Consider the following 27,333-nt stretch of genomic DNA (forward strand, 5'->3'; position numbering starts at 1 on the left):
AAAAAATGGTGCAGAATCAGATACAACACCTTTGTGCCCATGCAAAACATGACGTTAGTTAAACCAGGTTAGTTTAAAATGTATATTGACTACTTTGAAGTAACATGGTTGACTTTTGGTCCAATACGTTCTTACTCTTTCTCAATATGTTCTTGTGCCTACCTCACCACAAGTAGGATGACATCAATGGATGATTCTTTTTTTATATAAAATACAATTACTTTATTAATTTCTTATAATCAAATATTGCCAACTAACATTACTTCCATTTATGCATCATTAAAAACAAAGGATCATTCCTTAGTATTTTTAAGTCATGCATTATATAAAAAAGAACTTAAAATGCACCCTGATTAATTATGTAAACTGGTATTTTTTTTAAAAAAAAGCATAACTGATAATTTGGTTCCTTTCTTCATAAAATGGAAATTTAAATACTTCTCCTGATAGTCTTGAGGTCAGCATTATGTTATTAGTGCAAAATGTGGGTATTATGGTTTCATCTAGAAAGGTGTCTATCCTATACACCTTAGTTAAACAAAGTGTGCATAACAAAGGCATACAGTCAATGCATGATAGAAAGCATGTTTCAAATACATGGCAGCCCCTCAGGCCACCATATTATTTAGGTTTTACATTATCATTTATGCAATTATAGATTAATTATACATAACACAATTTTATACATTTTAACCCTGAAGAAAAATAATTGGAGCTTGAGAAAATTATTCTAGGTAGCCATTTGGTTTGCATCGGGAGAAAGTGAACCTCCAAGAGTTTACTGTATGCCATGTGGGAACCATTAGCTCTGGTGGGTAGATCAGATGTGCAATGTATTTCACAGTGACTGGTTCCCACATCCTGGCAATGCTGCTCCTGCCAATCAGCCAGATGGTAAAGCACATCTGGAATTACCCTTGTATGTGGTTTCCCCTTTTTTAATTTTTTCTTCTTTCCTGGATTAACTGTGTTGCTGTATTTCTTCTGATCTCTCCAAAAGCCTTCCATTTCAATTATTCATAAGTCCTTTCAGAAAATCCTCAGACAGCTCCATAAGTGGAAGTTGTGGAGATGGAAAATCCAAGGGAGGAAGATTGGGTATTGGAATATCCTTGGCTTTCCCAGTATTTGTTGCAAATTCCTGCCAGGTTGAAGGTGTAGCAGTGTCTGAACGTGGTGGCAAGTTCCATAATGCTGACTATTCTACAAAATCAGCATCCACATCCAGCTCCTTATCTACTGGATCTTTTACAAGTCGGGCTTTTTCAGCCTTTAGTGCTTTATTTTCTTTCCTTAATCTTTTATTATCAGCCACAAGGAACTCCTCATGCATTTTCAAATCTGCAATTTTGGTTGCCTGCTTCTCAATAATTGTTTTATCATCCTTTGGGGCTTTGCTTCCAATACATGGCTGTGTTGGCTCACTCTTTTGCTGAAGTAAAAATAGTTGTGTTTCTGTATTCCTGTCAAAGACTTCCTGAATTTCAGAGAAGGGTTTCTCTGTACAAGGGCTGTAGTTCTGAGAAAGAAGGGGACTCTGACCCTCTGCATCCTCAGCAGAGGGTTTGTCAGATGCCTGAAGATGGGTGGCTACATCCTTTTCTGTGTTCTGAGCTTTTGATAATTCTTCACACTTTGCCCTTTTCCACCTCTCCTGGATGAGGATGAGCTGTTCCATGTGGCTATCCCCTTTTAATTGCAGTGATAAATGAGCCTGCTCAGACTTGGTCAGCTTCAGAGCATCAGAAAGATAGGCCGTAGCCTTCTTGTGACAAGAAATAGCTCTTAGTATTTCCCTGCAGCTCATAAACGGTCTGCTCTGCTGAGGAGCCAGGTTGAGAGATGCTTCCATGACTTCCAAAGACCCCGGCGCCAGCAGCGTCGCCAGGGCACATGGAGGGAAGGAGAAGAAGGGCGCGAGGCAGCCTTGGAGACCTCCGCCCCTCAGCGAGCCCAGAGAGACAGTGGGAGGCAGGTGCAGAAGAGGCAGCCACCCTACTGCTTCCTTCCCCAGCGCCTCGGCTGCCTCCTGAGCTCTGCATGGCCAAGTCCTGACGTCACTGGCCCGGGCTGGTTCCAGGCAGGAGTGAGGACAGGAGTAGGTGGGGCTCCCGGAGGGCAGGGCAGCTGCTGATGTCTGCTTTCAGAGTTTCATTTAATTTTTCCCCATGAAATATCTTCTGGGATGTTTTGTGAGGAGGTGCAGGCTTTTAAAACCTTAAGATTGCTATCTTCCAATACTGATGTCTCTCATTTCCTGCTTGCCTGACTTTTTTCAGAATTCACTTTGCTAAGCCACATTCTCTGTTGCACTTGTGTACCCACCTTTATCTTTGTACCTGTTGATGTTTTTCAAAAAGTAGATCTGAAGGCTGGGGTTGTAGCTCAGTGGTCAAGCGCTTGGCTCGCACATCTGAGGCACTGGGTTCAATCCTCAGCACCACAAAAAAAAAAATAAGTACATAAATGAAATAAAGGTATTGTGTCCATGTACAACGGAAAAAAAGCAAATTTGAGCAGAGTTAAACCATATACTGAACTGGGCCATGATGGGAGTTAACGAGAATTATTCAGCAGGGCTCTGCCTTGAAGTTGAACACAAACTAATAAAATAGCATGTGTTACAAATAGCCAAGTATGATGATGCATTTAACAATGACATTCCAAGCCATGGTGTTACTGGTGCTTACCTGTGAGGAGTCCTTGCTTCCCCAATGTTGAAGTATAATACCAGAGAAACATGCTGAGGCAAGGTCAGAGTGGAAAGTAGAAGCTTTATTAAAGACAGCAGAAAAGACTTCTCCCAGATGAAGAAGGGGACCCAAGAGGTGGAATCCCTTTTTTTTCTTTTCTTTTTTGCATTGGGGATTGAATGCAAGGGAACTTAACCTCCAAGTGATACCCCCAGCACTCCCCCCTCCTTTTTTTAGAGACAGGGTCACACTAAGTTGGTTAGAGCCTCACTGACTCTGAACTTACAATCCCTATGAGCCATGGGATTATTGTCATGTGCCACTGCACCTGGCAGCAAACACATATTTTTTTGATTTTGTTTTTGAGAGAGAGAGAGAGAGAGAGAGAGAGAGAGAGAGAGAGAGAATTTTAATAATTAGTTTTTAGTTTTCAGCAGACACAACATCTTTGTTTGTATGTGGTGCCGAGGATCAAACCTCGGGGCCGTACGCATGCCAGGCGAGTGCGCTACCACTTGAGCCACATTCCCAGCCCCAGCAAACACATTTTTAAAAAAGAAAAAAAAAAGGTGCTGGGTTGTGGATGAGCAGTGGAGTACTCTTCTCACAGATGCGAGGCCCTAGGTTCGATTCTCAGCACCACATAAAAATAAATAAATAACATAAAGTTGTTATGTTCAACTACAACTACAAAAATAAATATTTAATTTTAAAAATGAAGCATCTCTTATCACTTATCCTGGTGTTTCCAAAACAAAATCAGGAACTCACTTTTCCTGATGTTATGGTTGAAATGTACTTTTATGCATGCTTGCAGAATTAAAATTTCAATTTAAAAAGTGTATATCAGCATTTTTGATAAACGAAAAGTTTCCAGAATTAATTATTCAAAGAGCAAAACTGTTATTTCTTGAATTATTCGGGATTTTGTTCTGGGTAGTTTTAAATGTTCTTATTGAAAAAGAGTATTAAGGATTGAATTAATCTATTCAACAAGAATTCATTGATCTTTCACTATGTCTCAGGCCTTTGCTTGCTGCTTAGAATCTAAAACTCAACCAGAGCCAATTCTAAGTGTTCAGATTTACTATTTTGTAGTACCCATCACGTAAACCAAAATTCTAGTACAGGTTGCAGTGGTAGAAATCTATCTAGATTCATTAGGAAAACACACACACACACACACACACACACACACACACAGACACAGAGGCAATAAAAGACTAACCCTTTGGACTTAATCAAAATATAAAACTTTTTTGCATCAAAGAAAAACATTAAATAAATAAATAAAAAACTACAGAATAGGAAAATAAATTTGTAAATCATGTGTTGAACAGGGACTTATATCCAGGCTCCATAAAGAATTCTCACAATTCAAGAATAAAAAGTAAATAACCCAATTTAGAATGATGGAAAGAATGTGAACAGACTTTCCTCCAAAGAGGACATATGAATGGATAAAGAACACATGAAAGATGTTCAAACCATTAGTTAATAAGGATCTGAACATCAAAATCAATGAATGAATAGTTATAATCCAAGACAGATGATAGCAAGGTTGGAGAGGATTTGAGATGCAATAGGTTGATGAAGCAGTTTATGAATCTTCTAAATATGTGAGAAACAATGACTTCACCATGGGGTCACACTGAGGTGGTCATAATTAAGAATAGCTAACATGCAACCTAGGTGCCAAGTTCCCTGCTCAGAATTTAATAGTCACCACATAATTCTGTCCCCCTTAGGAGCCTGTGAGGGGAACATCATCATCCCTATTTGGGAGATGAAGTGAACTGGCCAGCTGAGGTCACAGAGTCAGTAACTGTGAACGTGCCATGTGAACCTGGCTGAGACTCAGACATCTGAAGCACTGAGGGAAGAGGGAGAGAGGCAGGGATTTCTGGGGCCCAGGGTAATTCCTGGGGCTGGAGCTGAGGCTACAAAGGGAGGACCAGGGAGGAGCGAGAGGTTTCAGAAGGTCAGACCTGATTAACAGAACTGGTTAACAGAGAGGAACCAAAGGAAATGTCTGGTAGGAGGGAGAGAGGAGCAACTTTAGAAATTTGGGGTTCTATGTTCCAAGGAAAAATCCATATAGGGAATTTGAGTGTGTGGAACCCAGTGTGAGAGGCAGAAGGAGAGTCTGCAGAGGAAGACTTCAGGAGTGTGAACTTTGGAACTACTTCTCAGAGATCCATGCTGGGGCCTATGGGCAAAGGAAAGATAAACAGACAAGAACATAAAAACTACAAGAAGCAGCGTGCATTTATATGTGTGTACATGTGTGTGCACAAAACACACACACACACACACACACACACACACACACACACCATTTATTCCCTGAGGACTTGTGTCACATAGTTATGTTTCAGTGTGAATCTTAATCAAGTTCGATTTTCCTCTGACAGGTACTTTTCCCTGTTTCTGTGTTCTAGTCTAAGACTCGGTCTTCTTTTATGAAAAACCATATTCATACCAACATGAAAGTTCTTGATTTCCATATAGAAGGAAAATTAGAAAACAATAGAATTGTAAGAAACAGTTTCATTGTTAGGACTGATAAATCGTGCACTACCCATCAGTCCATCTACAGAGTAGCAGAATGTCACAGAGAAGTAGATCATTTGCATTTGAATATATAAGCAGCAGATCCTGTAAAAAAAGATTCCATTTAGCAGGGATGCATGACCCTGGTATTTTGCTGGACTAAATTGGTCTTTAACCGGCATTGCTAGCTTAGGCTTCTGTTCTAGGTAACTCACTTGCTGAGAAAATAACATTGTCTACAGAGTCAAGTCTATTTAATAAATAACAGTAGAGGAGGATTTTTCATATTTGGGCTTAATGTCTTTGGGCAAATTATCTTCTCCTGTGACTCACTTTCCTCATTCTGACATGGGGAGAATAAAGAGTTTGCTCCCAGGACTGTGGGGGGCAGTAACTATGCTCCTCTGCTTCCAAGAGCAGAACCAAGGAGGTGCCAAGTGGATCTTGTGCTGCTGCTTCTATTATCCATGGGACATTTGGCTACTCACCCTCGTCACAAATTTCCTATGGACAAATCAGCACTCATGATAAGACTGATGCACAGCTGCTTCTGCCACACAAAACACAACAGAGTGCTTCAGGAAATTTTATTATCAAAGATGTTTATTTGGTTTGCAGTGTGGGAATGCAAGTTCTGGAGAAAGTGACTGCACAGGGCCTTCCCTACCATCTCTCTTTGCCCTCCTTCTTCTTGTGAATCATGACTCCTCAAGCCCATGACCCCTCACCCAATCCTCACCAAGGACAGAAAATGTGAACATAGATGGCAATACAAACTCACCAATCTCACTGTTCAACAGGCAATTTGTCTATAATAACAAGTCTCAACTGTTCAAAAATACAGTTAAAATTAAGCATAATTTTCTTTAAAAATTGGCTAGTATTAGTCAATTGAAGTTTCATTTCTTTTTTTTCCCTAAATACACACTTGTAATAGTAGGCTTTATCCCTCCTGCTAGCTGACTTAAAAGAATTTCAGTTGCATTTAGTATTTAGAGGTTAAGTGAGTACAAAGACACTAATACTAAAGGGACAGAAGAAACCACCTGCGGCTCCCTGCAGCATCCAGCAAGCCCTTCCACAGGGAGGGGAAGGCACGGGCACCTCAGGAGCCCAAGGGGCACTGCTCGGATGTGTCGCTCATGGCAGTGCACAAGAGCATCCCAGGCAAGCAAGAATCCCCTAGGAGGCAGTCTGAGCCCTGTGTGAAAACTCCTGATTCAACCCAGCTGCAGGGCGCCTGGCTTACACTTCACTTGTTACACTTAATCTTTGCTGCAATAAGGAGATAAAACATTTTGTTTCTCTTTGATGAAAGAAATAAAATCTGTAAAATGAGCAGTTAAAATAACATCTTGGGTGTCTGTGTGAAAGCCTCATGTTTGCAAATACAGCTGAAATGGTACATGTATCTCATTTAGATAGATGCTAGTGGACACACTAGTAAAATTTCATCTACCCCTTCATTTTGTCATTATTTAAAGGGTCAAAGCTGTCTATGTAATGTGTAGATTAAGATACGAATCTGTACCAGCTCTTATTTCATAAAACTCTTTGCTCTGTAGAAATCTGTGTCAACTTAAGTGAACAAATGACAATTTTCTTATGGATCGAGAAAATGTACATCTGCTTAAATTTACCATCTATAATAGCTTTTTCAGACACATTTGTTCTCTAGAAACAAATTTGGCATTTGACTCTGATATCCTGTGACCCCTGAGATGGTCTTAATGCTTCCTTTTGTTTAAGGTTCTCAGAAACACGGACAAGCACATGGTGATTGATTTCATTCATGCAGAACTTGCTCTATATTGTACTGTGCATAATGTTATATGGCACATTCACTTTTATTTTGTGCATTTATAATTGCTATGTGTTTTGTATGAAAAGAGGTAATTTGAGCTGTTGAAGGAGCTATGGTGATATTGTAAAATAGAACAGCAGATAGTCACACCATCAAGGAATGTCATTTTTCACATTTTTAAACTCATGAGTGTTCAACATTAAACTACTAGAGTTTTAGTACCATGTCCCATGATCTATTTTGTAGTATATACTTATTGATATATTGACATCTATATCTATTATTATAATACTATGATATATGTTATATGTTATAAATTGATATGGATATGATATCTACTGACATGCTTATCTATATAACATTCATCAGATATTCATTGTATTAGACTCAATTATATCTTGTAACTCAATACATCTTGCTAATATATTTGGTCACGTCACATGTATTACAAAGTCCCTTTGTAAGATAACTTTTTCATAGGACACTCAGAAATACACAAAGATGGCTCTTGACCCACAAATCACAAAACAGGAACAACAATACTTAGACCTACTTGTGGAGCAGAGTATTCTTAATACGATGGTCTTCTGCATGTATACAAGACTTCTTTGTATATTCCTGCAGCTTGGAGGGAAATAAAAACCCTTTGGATTGTTTAAGTAAATACCAAGCTGTTACACATTAGTTCAAGTAACTGTATGAGATAAATATTGATTCAGACATGTAATAAATCTATGAAGATGACTTCTCCATGCTTACTTTGAAGAGAAATTCCCCAGAAGGGCAAGGGTGTCATTTCCTTGGCATGGCAGATGCGGTTTTAAGACTTGTCAAGAAGGAAGCATGTCTCGCTTAGGCACCTCTGCTCTTCTTCAGCTGAGGAATGCAAGCCAGGGTGCAATATTATTGTTAGACTACAAAGAAGAGACCACCCCAGTGGTTTATGTGAACACTTTCACAGCTGCTTCTCTTCCCTTTGAAATCATTCAGGGTGATGCATGAAGAAGGGGCTGCTTTTATCAGCCTCCCACTCAGGGTATGTTCAGCCCACTGAGGAAAATACTTGTGATACACTGCTGACAGAAAACAAAACACGGTCCACACTGTGGGCTGCTGCAAATCAAGGCCTGCAGCTATGATGGGGAGCATCCGCTGACTCCACAGGGTTGCCGCAAGGACCTGTGCTTCACTTATCAGTGATCACAGATCTCCATTGTCCCTGAGCAAGGGGAGCCCCTAAAAACCCCTGGATCACCAATGCTGACATGCATACATGGATGGATGGATGGATACAGACAGATAGGCAGAGAGAAAGAGGATGAATGAATATATGTATATATTCCTTTCCATAAAGCACATCTTTGCTCCCATTAGACTGAATCTAATGATTAGCAGAGGGAAAAAGTTTGAGCTGCCAACTCCATATCACCCCATTGGAATAGCATCACTCAAGTCCACACTCCTACTCTCTCTCCCCCAAGCTACCAGGGTGGCCCACCTGCCTCTATGGCCCCTCCAGGGAGTTTCTACTGCTGCCACTCACCCTTCCCCAGGGACTCCAGCCATGCGTGGCTTTCCCCGGTAACCCTTACCAGACAGCTGCTCCAGCCTCCTGTGCCTGGTCTGCACACTCCTTCTCTCATGTGCCTGGCTTCTCTTTGGTCTTCAAGGTTGAGTCACTTTCTATGGTCAAATCTTTATTAAATGCTGTCATGGCATTAGTGAGTCTTCTTCCATTGCACTTACTAATGTGTCAATAATAAATGATAAACTCTAATTTTCTATGTTAGCAATTCTATCACTGTTTATCATATCAATGAGCACAGGGTATTGAAGTTATGTGTTTCCCATCCCAAATTGCCAAAACATCATGACTTAAGACCAACTGTGAGCACCATGCCAAGCTCTGGGTGTGTGCTGAAGAGCAAAACTGATTCAGTCCTGACGTGCTCTTGTAAATCTTTTGCGGTACTGGGGATAGAACCCAGGGCTCTGTGCATGCTAGGAGAGTGCTCTCCACTGAGCTCTAACCTTGATCTCATGACCTTCCTACCTTGGCTTCCCAGGTATCCAGTTACAGATGTGCTCTTTTGATGCTTATAGTTTAAAGAAAAAAAAATGACATTAAGTAAGTTTCAAGTTACAAATCTAATAGGTGTGGGATGAGGTCAGGGGAATGGGGTGTGGAGGTTGAGGCTGGTGAGGTCAAAGCCAGGAGAGGGGAGAGGATGAATAGCAAGGGTCAAGTGTTGGGGCCCATAGAAAGGGAAAAGAAAACCTAGTTAAGGAAACAGCACCTGCATGGGCTTGTAGAAATACCCTTGAGCAAAGTGTGGAAGAAAGAACTGTGGAAAAGAGTAAATGCTGGGCTTTGTGAGCTTTTCAATGAAGTGTGGACCTGACCCTGAGGGTTGTAGAGAGCCAATGCCATACACTGGCAGGTTTCCAGTGCTCAAAATGGTCTTCACAAATCACTGACGCCATAGATCTGCATCACGAATGAAAGGCACTGAGTAAAGAAGATGCTACTTTAATATTTTAAAGCATTAGGTAAGTGCCAGGCACAGGGGCACACACCTATGATCCCAGCGGCTCAGACGGCTGAGGCAGGAGGACCGTGAGTTCAGAGCCAGCCTCAGAAACAGTCAAGCGCTTCTCAACTTGGAGAGACCTCTCTCTAAAAAAATACAACATAGGGCAGGGAGTGTGGCTCAGTGGTCCAGTGCCCCTGAGTTCAATCCCAGGTACCCAAAAAATTAAAAAAAAGCCTTCGATGAAAACTTTAGTAAACTCAGAATTCCCATTTTCAGGTACCTCTCATTATTTCAAAGTCATCTATTTGGGATAGCTTAGACCAAGTAAAACAAGATCCACATTTCTATTCAATTTTATTTTATAATCTATAAAAAGAAAACTCCTCCAAAGTACACATTCATGAATAATGAATAATTTAGAACGTCTAGAATAGATTTTTACATGTTGATATGTGTTTTTGTGTATACATATAATATTCCATTTGAAATAATGCAACAGTGTAGGTTATCAAACTCAGACAAAAATATCAATCAACATATTTAACAGCAGCAATATGTTAATGGGTCTGACTTAATATATATATATATATATATATATATATATATATATATATATATATATATTTAAATATCCTTTAATGGAGCTCATGAATTTGAATATATCTTATTAAATATCTTATTAAGAAGCTCATTACTTTGAATATGTCTTATTAAGTATCTTTCATTTGTCAGTTTCATTAATATTCAGCCTTATATTCTTAATATTTTCTTTCATTCAGCTTCAAGTGCTTGAGTTAGATGTTCCTGCCTTGAGTCTGAATGCTGACAAGCCCATAGGTGCCTTGCAACTCCAGACCAAGGCAGCCAAAAGCACAGAGGAAGATTTTGAAAGGAAATACATTCATTGCTCTTTTTTTCTTGATATGATGAATTTACTTACTGCCTTTTAAAAGAGGCTAATTAGCTTTTTAAAAGCTGCTGGAGATAAATTATAAGGAATATACTAATAGATGATACATATTCAGATGGACAGGACAATAATCTTCTCGGAGTTCAAACTGTCACTGTGGAACTGCAGGTTTCCACACACACTCTGGGTCACTTCCTCAGGTATGGGGAATTAGAAAGACATTTCTCCTGGCTTCACAGCAAAGCAAGCTAGACAAGTCACAAGTTCAAGACTTTTTTGAATCTATCAGAGCACTATGGTCACAGGGCCACCATGAAGACCCAACTTCTCTGCAGTTGTGCAGAGAAGCCAGCACTTGTCCTTGGGGCAGAGACCACAGGGATCGGGAGAGATACAGACTGGAGGAGGAAGAGCAGAGTGGAGCCCCGGGGGCCTCAGATAAAAGGGAGGCGGAGGGTTCGCATCCTCCATCTGACCTTCTCTACTGACCCCGCGGGCTTCATCTATGTCTTCATTGGTTAAACAGCAACAGTCCTGGCTGGGAAGCACTGGGAATGAGTTTCTTCCTCAGACTCTTCCCCACCCACACACCATGGAAAAGCCTTAGGGGGAAGGGGGAAGAAAAAACTACTGCCCCAGGGAACCATCAAATACGGGGCAGCCACAGCAAGGGAGTGGGCAGGACCGCCAAGACCACCCACCCCCAAGAGCAAAAGGCACAATGTTGGCTTAATTGGAAAGAAGCCCCCACCCTCTCCACTACCCCACTGAGGGGAGGTTTGAGGAAAGAAGGGTTTGAGAGCAGCTAGGAGACAGAGAAGGAGTAAAACCACCTGGAAATCCACCCCACGCCAAGCACAAGGTATCACCAGAGGGGGCAGCCGGCAACAATATCAACCCTCAAATCGCCTACCTCCCCCTTCATCCCCACACTGAAGGCCCCACAGGAAAATATGAGGGGCTCATCTACAGGTTCAAGAATGACTTACTTCTACCTCAATTGTTTCCATAACACATTCTGCTTTCAACAAGCAATCATAAAAATCTAAAATGATAAAAATTATTGCAAAAGAGGACCAAAATTGACGAATGTATACTACCAATTTTTGAGGCGTACGATAAATCTAGTGTGATCAAGACAGCCTGGTATTTGCTATAGACACACACAGAGACTGTAGGGACAGGTCAACATTAACACAGGAAGGTAATGTTATATGAAGCTACAAAGGTAGTCAATTGAATAAGGAGAAGTTTTTTCCACAAATAATAACAACTGGATGTCCAGATGCAAAAAAGAAAGATGAACCTGAATACATATCCCACCCTTCATACAAAAATCAGCTCAAAATGGATCAAAACCTTCAGTGTTGAACTATAAAGCATCTAGGAAAATAGTTTTGTGATTTTGAGTTAGGTAAAAAGTTTTTAGACCCTACCCCAAAAGTAGGATCCACAAAAGAAAAATAAATTGAAAACTTTTATCTGCATCAAAATTAACTTTCAGACACTGATAGAATAAAAAGTTAAACAAAAGACTGACAGAATATATTTCAGAATTAAGACATATTCAGAATACATGAAGAACCCTCAAACAATAATAAAAAAACTACTTTTTTTAAAATAGGAAGAAGACTAAAACAGACACTTCAGAAAATATACAGGGGTGTCATAAAATGCTCAGTGCTACACAAATTAAGGACAGTGTCATTCCCCTGAGTTCTGAGGAGGTTGACTCCTTGCTACACAGTAAGTTGAAGGTTTGGTTTTTCAGAGGCAGATTAGGTTTACTTTATACTTGATATACAGAACAGTGCTCATTCATTCCAGTGTTACATCTTTAAACATAAAATGTCCAACATTATTAATTATTTAGGAAAATTTATAATCAGGGAAATTTATAATTAGGGAAATTCAAATCAAAACTATCAGGAGATACCATAGACTCTCTGAACTGAATGAATCCTGAAAAGAGCAAGGATCTGGGCCACTACAGAGCATGCACACAGCCACCTCCACCTGCACAATCACTTGTGAGGTTAGAGCTTCCTAACATGCACCTATCAGGGCTCAGCAATGCCCCTTCCTGGTATTACTAACTGAAACTTGCAGCCACACACACTCACACATACAAATGTACATAAGTGTTAATAGTAGCTTTATTTATAATCCTCCAAACTGGGAACAACCCAGAATTTTTTCTGCTGGTGAATGGGTAAACAAACTAAGTATCCATACAAGAGAAGGCCACTCTGTCATTAAAGAAAAAAACCCAATACCTCATACAACGTGGATAAATCTTAAATGCATTCTGTAAATGAAAGGACCCACATTCAGAAGACTGCATGTAAGACTGCATGTATATGACACATAGACAAACAAAATTATAAGGACAGGTCAGTGGTTCCAAAGGTTGGCATGAGGGCAGGGTTCTACAAAAGAGAAACAAATGGGAATGTGGGGGTGACAGCTGCTCTCTATCATCACTGGGAAGGATTCATGACTGTGTATCTGTCAAACTTATGGAAGTGTATTCCACAGAGAGTCAATTTCACTGAATGCAAATAAAACTGATAATTTACTACTGTTAATCTGTCTCTGAAAAAACAAAACCTGCAGCTCACTGCGGAGCAGCAAGAAGTCTTCCGAGTCAGAACTCAGGGGATGACACTATCCTTAATTTGTATACCACTGAGCAATTCATTTAGAAAAAAAAACTTGTTAATGGGATGTCTTCTTCCCAGTTGGTACCTGGAGGTTCCAATGCTCTTAGACCAGCTCATTTCCATGGAAGATGCCATCTGCTCCTAGTAGCACACCGAGTCAAAACCCTGCATCTCTGTCTTCTAGAACAGGACCAGCCATCGGCTCATGGTGAGCATACTCACCTCCTTGGAAAGTTCCTGGCTCTGGGCACAGAGCCCTTCACATTTAGGACCTGCCCAGCTGTCTGCTCCCTGCTACAGTGTTCACCCCTCTTCTCTACTCCCTGGAGCTCAGCCCAGGAGTCACTTACCAGGCAGGTCTTTGCGACACACTGCTCGAAAGCTACCAGGTAAGGATCTCAACATCTATACTGCTAGAACAGCCATCAAGGTTCATAACAACTGTAATTAACTAAGGAACCAAGAAACTGGGGAAGAAGGAGCCAACTACATATCACTGATCATTAGATTTTTAGCAGTTAGCAAAGGACCCTGAAAAAAGTGAGGATCGATAAATACTTACTGACTGAATTAATGAACAAGTAGGTTTATTTTAGTGTTGATATCCAGAACAGTGCTCATTCGTTCCAGGGTCACATTTTTAAAAGTAAATTCAACAATTCATTGCTGGCTCACACTCAGCTCCAAGGGAGCTGTTTTAGTTAATTTCATGTGTTAATCTGACTGGGCCAGGGGGTGCTCAGGCACTGGTCAAACATTGCTCTGGGCATGTCAATGAGGGTGTTTCTGAATCAGTGGACCAGTGAGCAGACTGCTCCCCTCCTGTGGGGGGAGTTGAAGCCCTGCCTAGAAGAGAGAGCTGATGTGGCCACATGATGCCTGAGATGGGATACCAGCCTTTCCTGTCTTCAGACTCAAAAAACTCAGACCTTCTTGGGTTTAGAGAATGCCGACTTTCAGACTAACACTTCAACTACCAGCTCTGTGGATTCTTAGGCCTCTGAATTCAGATTGGAACTATCTGTTGGTTTTCCAGGTCTGTAGCCTGCTAATGACAGAAGCTGGAACTTCTAACCCTCCATAACTGTCAGCTAATTCCTTATAATAATCTATTTGTTAGTGGTTTCTCAGGAGAACTCTAATATAGGACCTCTTATAAATTTTTTCCCTTACATTAGTTACTTTCTTAAATTCCTGACATACTTGGACTTTTTTAGGCACACTCTGTATCTTGTTCCCACAACGCATCCATTTTGCTTCCTACCATCTTTGCAGTGCTTCCCCCCACTTCACTGTGCCCAAGGACTGAATATGGCCCGCTGTGTGCTTTTTGGTTTTGGTTCTATGAAGAAACAAACTAAACTGCTCTCCAGGGACCTGATAAACCTACACAAAAACAAATAAAACAAAAAAATGTGTCATCATTAGGAAAAGGGTTCTTTTCAAATATGGCAAAACCTAGTGTGGTCACTTCAGAGGAATAGTGGGGACTCAGTATTTTCTTTAGACTTCAGTGGTGCTCTAAAGAAACAACCCTGTACCGACCTGGTATTCCAATTCCGAGTGCAGGGGTCACAGAGTTCCTTAGCTGCCATGCTCCTGGTGATTATTTCAGCGTGTCACCATAAAAATCTCAAAGGCAAAGCTCCCTCCACACACGACCTCACCGTCACTGTCTCTGGCCCACTGTAATATCGAGGGAAGTGCACCTTCTGAGAAAAGTCTGGTTTTTTAATATTCATAATAGTTCTATTTCTTGCCAGCAAGAGCATTTCCCAAAACCATGTATTTCCAACTAAAAAGTTAAAAATAATAGATATTGATAACTAAAACTTGAACAAAATGTTGCTCAGTACAGCCCTGGCCTACCATGTGAGGCCCTGGGTTTGTCCCCTAACAACACAAAGTAAATGATTTAAAAATTCTAAAAAAGTTGGACAATAAAAAAAAACTAAAAATATTTGCAGCTATTTGAAATAAACAGCATTACTTCTTTAAACACTTTTTCGATTGAAGGTCACAGTTTACTCTAACTAACCACCTTAGGCTCCCAACACTTCCCCAGTCCTCAAATGCTGTTAGGTCCACTACTTGTGTTCAAATAGTAGTACCAGAGAACTCATTTTCAATTGGAGGCAAAGGTATATTTCATTAAATTCATTGATCTTTGAGAGAGAATGTGAAAGCAATAAAAAAATACAGATAGAAAGAATTTACTGAAGACCACACACCCTAAGCAAATGTGTGCCTCCAGCATTTTTTTCTGAGATAAACTCTTCAATCATGATTGTTATTAAATAGCACCAACATGCACTGACTCAACACAAAGCATTTCTTTGTTATGGACTTGGTAGAACATGGTGTAGGAATGTGAGGAGGAGCAACCAGACAGGACTCAAACAGGAGGACAAGCAAGGTGGAAAGGAGCAGAGTAAGGTTCTGGGACTCATACTCTGAACAGAAAGGTAACTCTCCCACTGCACTGCACTTGAGACTCAGAACTCCTCAAGTTTCCTGCACGCACACACACGCACTGTGCCTTCCAGTGATTCTAAAAGTGAGAATACTTCAATATTTAACTCCCTGAATGCTAAAATTCCAGTTATTTCCCTGGTCTATGAAAAAAGCAATATTGATGCAATAATCATGAAATGTTACTGAAACACAGTTTTTAGGAGCGATTTCTCATTCTGCTCTAAATATACAAAGATTTTGATTTGTCATTCAATTGTTTACCCCTTCCTAAGTCTCCTAAATAGTGCAGTAAGAAGGAAAAATAGATTTCATCTAAAAAACTGTGTGCATCTGGTGAAATTAAATGGGGGCAGAAGAGAAAATTTTGAATACAATAATAGCAAACCAAAATTACTGATCTACTTGAAAGCAGTGTATTATTTCAAGCTTCTCTACTTCCAAAAGTGGATAAAGAACCAAAATTCTCAAGTAATAAACACAGGGAATCATATTCAAACCCTGAAAAGTATGTCTAAGGAGTGATGTAACTGGCAGCTGTTTTTATTCAGTGGCTTTCTCCTTGGATGTGATGGTTACAGGGATGTAAGGTATTTGTCTCATAAATCAAATATATTTGGTGTATATGCTAATTCATTTTCTCCTTCAAACACACCTAAAACTTGAACATAAACAACCATCTAGCTATGGTCAAAATGTCTGCATTGCTCCCAAGATTCACAGCTTTAATCCTAGCCTCCAATGTGTCAGGGGTGGCCTCTAGGCAGTGAGTGGGTAGAGGGGCAGAGCCCTCAGGAATGGAATATTAGTTCCCTTGTAAAGGAGACCTCAGAAGCTGCCTCATCCTTTTGCTACCTTGCGAGGAGAAAGCAAGAAGGTGTCAGCAATGATCTTCTGTGATTTATCAGAATGTGCCTTCAATACAAAAAAGACTGCTGTTGCAGGTTTCATCTTGTTGCTGCATGATACATGATAGTTACTGCAAAGTCACCAAGGTGCACCCACCCAAAGTACCCTCAAATAAGATACTGTTTATAGTATCTATACTTTTTTCTACATTCATCATCAATTACCTTGATTTTAAGAAGTTTTAAAAATCAGATTACACTTAGGCTATGTTTTGGATAAAAGTCCCATAAAGGCCCATGTGATAAAGGTCAGGTCCCCAACTTGTTGTTACTGGGAAGTAACAGAACCTTAAAAGGTGGGACCTACTTGGAGGTCTTCAGGTCACGAAGGGGGACTTTGAAGGAGATAGTGAGACCCTTGCCCCTTCCTCATCCTCTTTCACCACCAGGCCATGAGAAGAGTCCTTCTAATTTGCCATCAGTACCACCTGAGGCCTAAAGGCAATGGGTTCACCTCATCAGGGACTGGATACTCTAAAACTGTGAGCTAAAGTAAATCTTTTCAAATTTGACTAGCTCAGACATTTGTTATAGTGACAGTTGACTGACACCAAGTAGCATTAGCAAATTATCTATTTTGAATATTGGAGCTGAAATGTCATTATCATCTGGTGAAATTTAGCATCAAAACAGTATAAATCTAGGGGCTGTGCAGGGGGCTCAGTGGCAGAGTACTTGCCCAGAACATGAGGTCCGCTTGCTCTAAAGAGCAGTTCTGAGGACTGAGTACTTTCTGTAATCATTAACCATCTCTTCATTAACAAATTGTTAAATTCTATAAAAAACCCAGACTTTAAAAATTAAGTTCCTACAGAACATGAGAGTAAAGCAGAAAAATTAAAGTACTAGTAATTTTCCATCAATATATCATGTAATCTCTTGGAAAACAAACTTAGATCTATCTTCTTTTCTTAGAAACAAAATTATCCCAATCATCATCTAAAGCATGTGGAAAAAGAAGAAGAAAAAGAAGTATCATTAGTACTTTCAATCAGTTTGGGATGGAATATTACCTATTAGTTTAAAAGAAAAACCAAAAGAACCTAGTAAATGTACTAGAAAATTAAAATCAGGAAAAAATTTACCCAAAATGTGGGATAATATGTGTCCCTGAATTTTTGCCTAGTGACTACAATACTTTCACATTTTTTTTTGAGAGAGAGAGAGAGAGAGAGAGAGAGAGAGACAGAGAGAGAGACAGAGAGAATTTTAATATTTATTTTTTAGTTATCGGCGGACACAACCTCTTTGTTTGTATGTGGTGCTGAGGATCAAACCCGGGCCACAAGCATGCCAGGTGAGTGTGCTATCACTTGAGCCACATCCTCAGCCCAACTTTCACATTTTTTATGAACTGTCTAGTCCTTGCTAAAACATAGCCCAGAGATATGGAACATGAAAACAAAAAGAAAGATATAACCAAAGAGAAGAAGAGTCAGAAACAGAAAAGCCACATCCTTTGAGTCTTGCTTGCCCCGAAGTGTGCAGTGGCACCTGGGTGCTTGCTGGTGGGAGTGAAGGGACTAGGAGTCCCCAGCCTCCAGACTAGGACTCACTGTCTGAAACCAGAGCTGGGACAGGGGCTGGGCCAATACAACAATAAAAGAAAGATGAAATTAAAATCGTGGGAAGTATGCTCAGTGGAGCACACAGAGCTAGCTGCAGTGGAGACAGCAAGTGACCACTTCAAGTCAATATTGAATCTAGAAGTCAGTAGCTTGCAGGAAAAACTTTACCTTCCCATTTGCAACCCTCATAGTCAGTCAAATGGTAAGGTGATCAATAACCCCTGGAGTAAGAATAACAGAGTTCCAAGAGGGGGAATAAACTCAGCACTCAGCGAGAAGACAGCAAACCCAGAAGCGTGTAGTCACGTCTAAGCTAAAGTAACTCAAATAATTGCTAAGGGCTTAAAACATGCATTTGTATTGTTCAGAGAAATAAGGGCAGGGGCAAAATTGACTTTTTAAAAAGGAAATAACTTAATGAGAAGAGGCATAAATCCAGTAAAACAAGGAAAGTCAAGGGCCTTCTGCAGGGTGAATCACAGTAGGCCCCAGCACCAAGCTCCCCTGTAGCAAGTGGCAACTGAGGGAGAAAAATGACAACTGTATTTTTACTGACACGAGAGGGCTGCTAACACAAGAAAATGAGATGAACTGGAACTCCAGAACAGGAGCTCTTTCAAAGTGAGGAACAAAGTGACTGCTGGTTTCTTCTCAGGGTCATTTGTTGATTTGGGGACACGTGCTAATTCTACAGGTGCAGACTAAGAATTGTGACTGGGCTGCCTTAAGGGACTCTACCAAGGGGGCAAAGCCAGCAAGGTTTGTAGGAGTCAGTGTGTCCCTTTTAAGGAGCAGAGTGCATGTGTGATGGGTCCTGAACACAAGGTTCATTTTTCCTAAGGGACTTTGCTAAATTGTGGGCTGTGCTTAGAAGCCTGAGAGACCAGGCCAGGTGTGTCTAAAGCGACCTTGAGGGCTCCACTGGTAGCATGTGAGAGAAGAATTCTGCTAAGCCAGAATGCTTGCTTTAAACACAAAACTCCAGGATGTGTAAGGAATAAAGGCCAAAAGCATCACACATTAACATCTCCCAGGAAAGTGAATTAGCAAGTCATCAGAGCTGAGCAGAGCTGACCAGCCAAACCATGCCAAGCACAGACAGGAAGCAGAGGCCTTTCCAAGGTCAGCAAGGACCCCAGCCCAGTTTGCTCTCACCTGCACCAGTTCTTCACCAGCCTGGCCAAGCAGGGAGGGGGAAAGCCTTCTCTGCCACCGTGATCATCTATCACCATCTGGCATACAATTAAAAAATTGTTAGATAGCAAAAGGCAAAGAATAGGAGATTAGTAATCTAGAGAAAAAAGATAATTAATATAGGCTGAGAAATTACCCAGAGGTAAAAATAACTGTGATTAAAATATTGGAGAAAATAGATGTATATAAAAGGGTGAAAGATGGAGAATTCCAACAACAAATGGAAGCTACAGAAATCAGCAATGAAAATTCCATAAGAGAACTAAAGAACATAATTATTAGAAATTAGGGATTCTGGATGCATTTACTACTATCCTGATTACAACACAGACAGAACAGAAACTCACGACACACAGAACCTAACAACAAAGTAAAAGCTGGTGGCCTAGTGGAAAAATGAAAATTCAATACACACTACTACAAGCCCATAAATGGACAGAAGTTCCAAGGGCAGTTGGAGGCCTCTGGCAGAGTGGAAGATGAAAATGCACACCCCACAGCCCAGCAATCTGGCCCCCAGCAAGTGGGCTGCAGTACCTCTCCCTCCTTTACTCCTAGTACAGGTTCAAAAAGATGCTTGAGAATGTTCTCAGCAGCATAGCACTGCTTCATGAAGTAAGACAGCTGTGCACATGAAGAGTTTGGGCATTCTTTCAGCTAGGCTGCGACAGTCTAGATGGGCAGCAGCATTGTGTGCAGCTATCCCTCAGAGGACAGCTGGCATTATGGTATGTAAAGTGCCACACAAAGCATGAGGGTCCATATAAAAAATTCATCAGAAATGATGTCATAAAGAAGCATATGCCAAACAGAAGGGATACGAGATACAACATATGCCTAACAGAAGGGATGCGAGGACAACTCAAGGTAGAAGTCGAGAGAGAGAAAAGTGAAGAACCATCAATGCTACAGAAACAGATAAAAAGCTGGGAAAGAACAGTCCATCATTGAGGGACTCTTATTTGACACATCAACAAGTGTCAGGGTGGTCTCCCAGTTTGCCATCTTGTCCTACCAAGCCACGCTGCCTTCCACCATAGACTCGAGTTTTCTGCTGAACTCTCAAAATCTAGACAACTGATCTTAAATTGTCATCACAGTTTCATTCTGTCTATGCTTCATATGGTGTGCCCAGGAGACACTCTTTCTTCCTACTCCACAGGGCGACACAGGAAGCCATGCCACACACAGAAGACTCACTCCTGGTCCTGGAGATGTTGGCCTGAAATGAACACAGGCTCTAACATGACCAGGTTAAGGGTCGGGATTTCCAGCTCTGTGCCAGACACCTCCCACAAAGACCCCAGGGTTCAAGGCCCAAGAGTAGGTTTACCCGGAGCTCCAACCAGACCCAGCCTTCAGGCACCCTCCAGCCCCTCCCCAGGTCCTGGATACTGGAAGGCACCTTACAGTCCCAGGTCACCAGGGAGCTCCACTCTAAGCCAAATCTAGACAAGGGCCATCCAACAAGACACAAAAGGCCCTAACAGAAGTGGAAGGGGCAGGAATGGAAGAAGCCAGTCCAAGAATATTATTGTTTCAACTTAGTTCCACTAACAACAGAACTGGAAAAATCATCAAACTCCAAAATTAGTTAAAAATACAATGAAAAAGCAACAAGAGAAATTAATGTGTCTTATTTACTTCAGCTATTCTTGCTCTACAGAAATACGAATTCAAGCTTCATGAAGGTAGGACTCTGCCTACTCTGCTCACTGCTGGATCTCCCACAGAAATCAACCTAACACAGCTCACCTGATTTAGTAATAGATACTTTTTTAGCCATTTACTTTTTCTTCAGTTTTTCTTTCTATTTTTCCCTATATTTTACTCTTAATACTAGGTGAAACTCATAATATTGTATGAAATTTTTTTATGAACTGTTCTCAAAAACACACAGCATTTGCTCTCAATATTTGTGGTTAAGAATTAATGACATTAGGGTTAGAGTTGTGGCTCAGTGGTAGAGCACGTACCTAGCATGTGTGAGGCCCTGGGTTCGATTCTCAGCATTGCATATAAACAAATAAAGGTCCATCAACAACTAAAAGAATATTTGGGCTGGGGCTCAGTGGTAGAGCACTAACCTAGCACATATGAGGGCCTGGGTTTGATCCACAGCACCACAAAAAGGTAAATAAATAAAATAAAAGTATTGTGTCCATCTACAACTAAAAAATATTTAAAAATAATAATTGATATTAAGAAATTTCATGACAACTAAATCTAAGAAATGACATACTGTGCCAAGTCAGAAGGGAACATGACAGTATGGAACTAGATAAATATGAAATTCCTTTTACCTCTCTTTGTTATTCAGGAAAATGGAACTCTGCAAATTGGTACTTAATGTTAATACACAGTCATATCATTGCATGTAAGAAGTCAGCATACAATATTATGTGTTTCACCTAGTATTAAGAGTAAAATATAGAGAAAACAGAAAGAAAAACTGAAGACAAAATAAGTGGCTAAAAAAGCATCTATTACTAAATCACTTCTCTGAAAGTTCCCCAGCTTAGTGGATCTGAGAATAAGGGTTTTTTCTTTATCAATTTCTCACTACTAAAAAATTGTTTCACATGACGATGTGGAACTATCAACATTATCATATTTTAAATGTTAAGAAAATAACAATATAAAAGCTGGTTTTGGATTTTGTTTTTGTTTAAAGTGAAAAAAATATTTTGCGTATCTTTGCTTATATTTATATTTCATCTTATCACATAGCTACTTCTACAATTTTATTATAATACATTATATATTTGACTATTGATTATTATTATCCTGCAGGTAACAGAGCCTCTATTATCTTCATAAAACTGTTTCCTTTCTTTGCTTCATGGTATCTAAAATTTCAACAGGTTCTTAAGTCCAATGATCTTTTAAAAGACAATTTTAGCAAAACTTTTACTTAATTTTATTTCTAGATGTTCCAATGTTTAGTTTTTGGTATCTTCAATTTCATTCTCCATGTTTATGTATATGGATCATATGTGCAATAGCTGTTTTAACACATTTGTCCATTAATTTCATCATCTCTATCATTTTCAGGTCATCTCTTCCATCACTAATATTTTGTATTGTTTTCAATTATTTTCCTATCATAAACTGTTAACACTGTACAGAACTCCCCTGCATATGCAGCTTTGTGTTCTTAAGGAATTACTTCATTAGGAGAAGATACATCAAAGTGGGAATCCTAGGTCACCATGCTCTCTTATATTTTAACTTCTGACCTGCTGTGTATGCTGTGAGAAACCAGGCTTAGAATTATAAATTCAAGAATTGAATGATCAATACAACCAGTGGTTATAACTTGGGTTTGGATCCCATCTCTGACACACCAAGCTGTATAATTCTGAACAAATTACTTAAATGGGTCTTAATTTATTTACCTTATCTGTTAATTGGGGATCATAATGGTATACCTCAAGGGATTGCTATGAGAATTAACTAAAATACATAAAACATCTGGAATACACTAAGTGCCATTTATATGTTTGCTATTACCATTAAAAAGGAATATGAGTAAATAAAGTGGCTTTACATGAACCAAAGATACCATTTTAAGACATGAACTTATGAACATAACTGTATGTAATTTTAAGCCTCTAGAAAGATGTATATTACACTTGCGAATTTTTCTCTCTTCATGTATTGCTTCACTACTGGTTTTAAGGGATGGGTAAATATTTTAGCCTTCTGTTAAATGCAGGTGAAAAATTAAACTCAATTTGCATTGAACCAAGAGATCAAGAACCATGACACATGTGCAATCATCATATCTACAATCTCTCCTCCTAGGAGGATTCCAGCTCAAGTCAAGATGAAAACGTCAATACAGGAGGTAATTCAAACTATATGTGTTAAGTCAAAGTAACCATGGTGGATACCTGTAATCCCAGCCACTCAGAGGCTGAGGCAGGAGGATGGTGAGTTCAAAGCCAGCCTCAGCAAAAGCTAGGCATTAAGCATCTCAGACCCTGTCTCTAAATAAAATACAAAATACTACTGGGGCTGTAGCTTAGTGGTTGACTTTCCCTAAATTCAATCCCTAGTACCCCCACTCCTTAAAAATTCTCTTAAGGTTGCCTCCAGTAGCTTGGCACAAGGGTGCATTCCTATAATCTCAGCAGCACAGGAGGCTGAGGCAGGAGGTTTGTGAGTTCAATGTACCAGCTTCAGCAATTTAGCAAGGCAAGACCCTAAGCAATTCAATGAGACACTGTCTCCACATAAAATATAAAAAAAGGGCAGGGGATGAGGTTCATTTGTTAAGTGCCCCTGTGTTCAATCATTGGTAACCAAAAAAAAAAGTTTACCAAAATTGGTCCAAGTTAGAGACTAAACTGCCTGCAATAAGAGTTTGGCATTTGGAAGGAAGTGAAAGTAGTCAACTATAATTAGGCTTGGAGTATCAAAGGAACATCAGGGAGGCAAGTGTGTGTAAAAACAGAGTAAGCAAGCAGAAAGTAAGAAGAAACATAAGTCTTGGAGTTTTATCTTGAGTGTGGTGGTAGAAAAAGTGGAAGCAATCTGAAGTGAGGTGATCTACAAAGGGGACTGACATAATTGTTTAAAAAGCAAACTCCATTCCAGCACAACTGACTGAGTCTGAAAAGGTGACTTTCACCTCTCAGATGCACAACCACTCTATCTTGGGCTCTGGCAAGTTTTTCTGGATCCAAGTTTCCATACCAACTAAGAACTTCTAGCTATCCAATCGACCAAAGGCATGTTGTGAGCATGTTCCCCAGAGCTGCCAAAAGTTCCTGGCATATGATCAATGAAGCACACAATTGGTGAGTGTTCTGCAGTGAATCAGTTAACACATTAAATACCAGGTAACAGAGAAAAACTGGCATGTTAGTGCTCTGTAGAATGCCATGTCAAGGCTAGAATAAGGACAAGGGGAACTTATGTAGGCTGTTCTCCCCAAGAGAATCTGCTCTAAGTCATAGAGTGAGATCTAGTACTCTATCACAGAAAAAAAGTGGAACTAATCTGAAGATTGCCATCTTTCCATGAAAAAGTGTCAGCATTTTCTGGAAGCTGCTAAAAATATGAACCAAACCATGGGCAATGAATACAAAGGACTCTTGTTTTTCTGCCCCATAGCCTCAGGAATAGCATAGCAATACCTGTGGTACTCTCCCTGTCTCATTTATAAAGGGAATTCCAATCTATCTCATAGGTTTAGTGATGATTAAATAAAAATAAAGGGCTTGGCTCATAAAAAGTGTGCAATATATATTACGTATTCTTGATTTTATGACCACAAAAATGACAACTAGCTAAATGGTAAGCATGTCCATAAAAACAGCACTTTTAATGCTCTTCTAGCACAGAATAAAAATAGCTTCATTTTTTGTGTGTGTTTGTGTGTGTGTGAAATATTAGATGATCAAAAGATTTTAAGATTGGTCTAAAATAATTATCATTTTTTCCAAACTCCCCTGCCAAATTTGGACCAATAATGTTATTCAACAATAAAGTAGATTTGTAAATCCTATTAACATAAGATTAACAACATAAATTCTGAATAAATAAAAGCAAAACAACAATCTCTAAGTCTGAAAAATTATTCTACAAGAGTCATTCAAGAGACTGGGGTTGTGTCTCAGTGGTAGAGATTTTGCCTTGCATGTACGAGGCACTGAGGTCGATCCTCAGCACCATATAAATGTAAAAAAAAAAGATATTGTGTCCACCTAAAATTAAAAAAATAAGTATTTTTTAAAAACATTCATTCAAGATGGAACCATGGTTTTAAATGTCTGTATCTTTTAGTTACAATGTTAACTAAAATTACAAAGGTTGGCAACAGAAGCAAAAAGCCATTCATAAGACTAGCATGGCTATTTTGTTAATGAGAAATTACATACCAGTTTCAGCAAACTACAGCGTTCTCTCCTTACAGTTTTTTATTATTTATAGAAATTGGAGTTCTCATACTAAAGTCTACTATGACACAGAATTTATATTAATAGGCAGTAATCAATTCTAAATTATTTTAGCTCAATTTCAGAAAGGCTATTTAAGGTATGTTCATTTTATTTATTCTAATTAATAAGAGATTAACCATGTCTACAATTTGACCTAAAAGCTCCAGTAACTGAACAAAACTATATTCAACAATGTCTTAATTCCAAACCACTGAGTCAGAACATTGACATTTTTGTCTCTAGTACACTAACAAAGGGGGAGGGAAAGAGTGGATATGGGAACAATTTAAAGGGCCTGCTTGTATTAAAATAAGGTGCTATACAAAATGATAAAAAAAATATACAAATGCCTTAAAGGAATAAAAAAGAAAGCCTATACTAAGTACTAGGATGAGTTCATGAAGAGCATGCCAGTGTTCAAAGTTGAAATCCCACTCTTCTATGACCACGTTATTTCCTTACATCTCCATTTCATGGAGTCTGGATTCTGAAAGGTAATAATTCTTATTTTTTTCAAAACCCATTACAAAGAAATTTTACCTCCAAATTATAATTCTCAAATCAAGAAACTTTGTTTTTTATTTACTTTAAGTATATTTTGAAATAAATTTAGATTAACAAAATAGATTTATGAACATAGTATAGAATTTCCATACATTGTTTACCCATTTTACCCTAAAGTTCACGTCTTACAAAATCATAGAAACATTTGTCAGGCCTAAGAAATCAAAATTGATTCATTATTTGAACTAAACTCCTGTTTTTCCATTAACATCTTTTTTAAGGTTCTAGGAACAATAGAAGGTACCTCATTGCACTTAATAATTTTTTAAAGTGTAATATATTTTGGTACATGCTACACATTTATGTTCTATTTATGATATTGTTAGTATGATTATTATAGATAATAAACCTGAAGTTCTCTGGGAAACATGATTACTGGGTAGTACAAAAAAGTTACATGAAGTGTCATATAAAAATGATATTTCTACTATTGTATTATTTAAGAGAAAACAAAGTAAATTACTAAGATATAGCCCAATGCCTATTTGTCAAGAACTTATGAGAGCAAATGACATAATATTCTAGAAACAGCTCTTCCAAAGAGCTTTGTCACTAACCTATTTTCTAAGACTCTCATGGTAATAAATAAAGAGTAAATCTGTTCAATTAATTCTGTAATAAAGTATAAAGTGGTATTATATACATAGATAATCCAGTTGTATCAAATATATATATATATATATAGATATATATAAATTAGTTTCTTGTCATTTTCAAATACTGTGCATTTGTACTAACATAACAGAAAAAAACTAATTTCAGGAAAAATAATTGCATGGTTTATTAGTGTTATTATCTTTACTTTAAAATTGAAATCATGACGTGTGCCAGGGGCAGGCCCGGGGGTGAGGAGAGGGATACCTGCGGGTCACTGGGGTCCGACCCAACCCCAAACCCTACCTTGGCTTGCTGCTGGTTTCAGCCCTGGCCCCACTTGGCCCTCTCCTCCGGTGCCCTGGCGGGGCAGGCTCAGCAAGCAGTAAATTTGTGGCCACATTCTGAGGCTGGGCATGCACAGGATGGCAGAGTTCACATGCATGCGTGCTTGTGTACACCAGTGTGACCTAGAAATATACCACCTCCCTGCATATGGAATTGCTCTCGAGACCTCCAGCTGCTGCTACATTCTTCACACAGTTACTCCCCAGGAAAGTCTCTTCACCTTCCAGCTTCTGAGAACAGGGCCAGCGACCCACCGCCGGCATGGTAGACACATCACCCCAATTGGAGGAGGGGCAGAGCAGAGCCGCCACCCGTGCCTGCAAGGTAGGCAAACCTGCGACCAACCTGCAGAAAAGGCCCAGTGGCCCGCCAGCGTGGAAGACACATCACCCCAATTGGAGGAAGGGCCCAGCTGCTGTCCGCAAGGTAGGCAGATGGCGCGTCCTGGAGAAGGGGCCCAGCGGCCCGCCAGCCTAGTTGAAACATCACTCCAATTGGAGAAGAGGCACAACCACCACCTACCCCTGAAAGGTAGGCAGACCTGCAACCTGGAGAACAGGCCTAGCGGCCAGCCAGTGTG

The 27,333-nt window shown here is 39.7% G+C and overlaps 1 pseudogene; it reads right to left on the reverse strand.

Annotated features, from left to right (window-relative positions):
- Positions 1 to 1,009: 1,009 nt before the first annotated feature.
- Positions 1,010 to 27,016, reverse strand: LOC143386556 (nuclear receptor-binding factor 2 pseudogene; annotated as a pseudogene).
- Positions 27,017 to 27,333: the final 317 nt, after the last annotated feature.

The sequence above is a fragment of the Callospermophilus lateralis genome, chromosome 2, assembly GCF_048772815.1.
Source record: "Callospermophilus lateralis isolate mCalLat2 chromosome 2, mCalLat2.hap1, whole genome shotgun sequence".
Lineage (NCBI taxonomy): Eukaryota > Metazoa > Chordata > Mammalia > Rodentia > Sciuridae > Callospermophilus > Callospermophilus lateralis.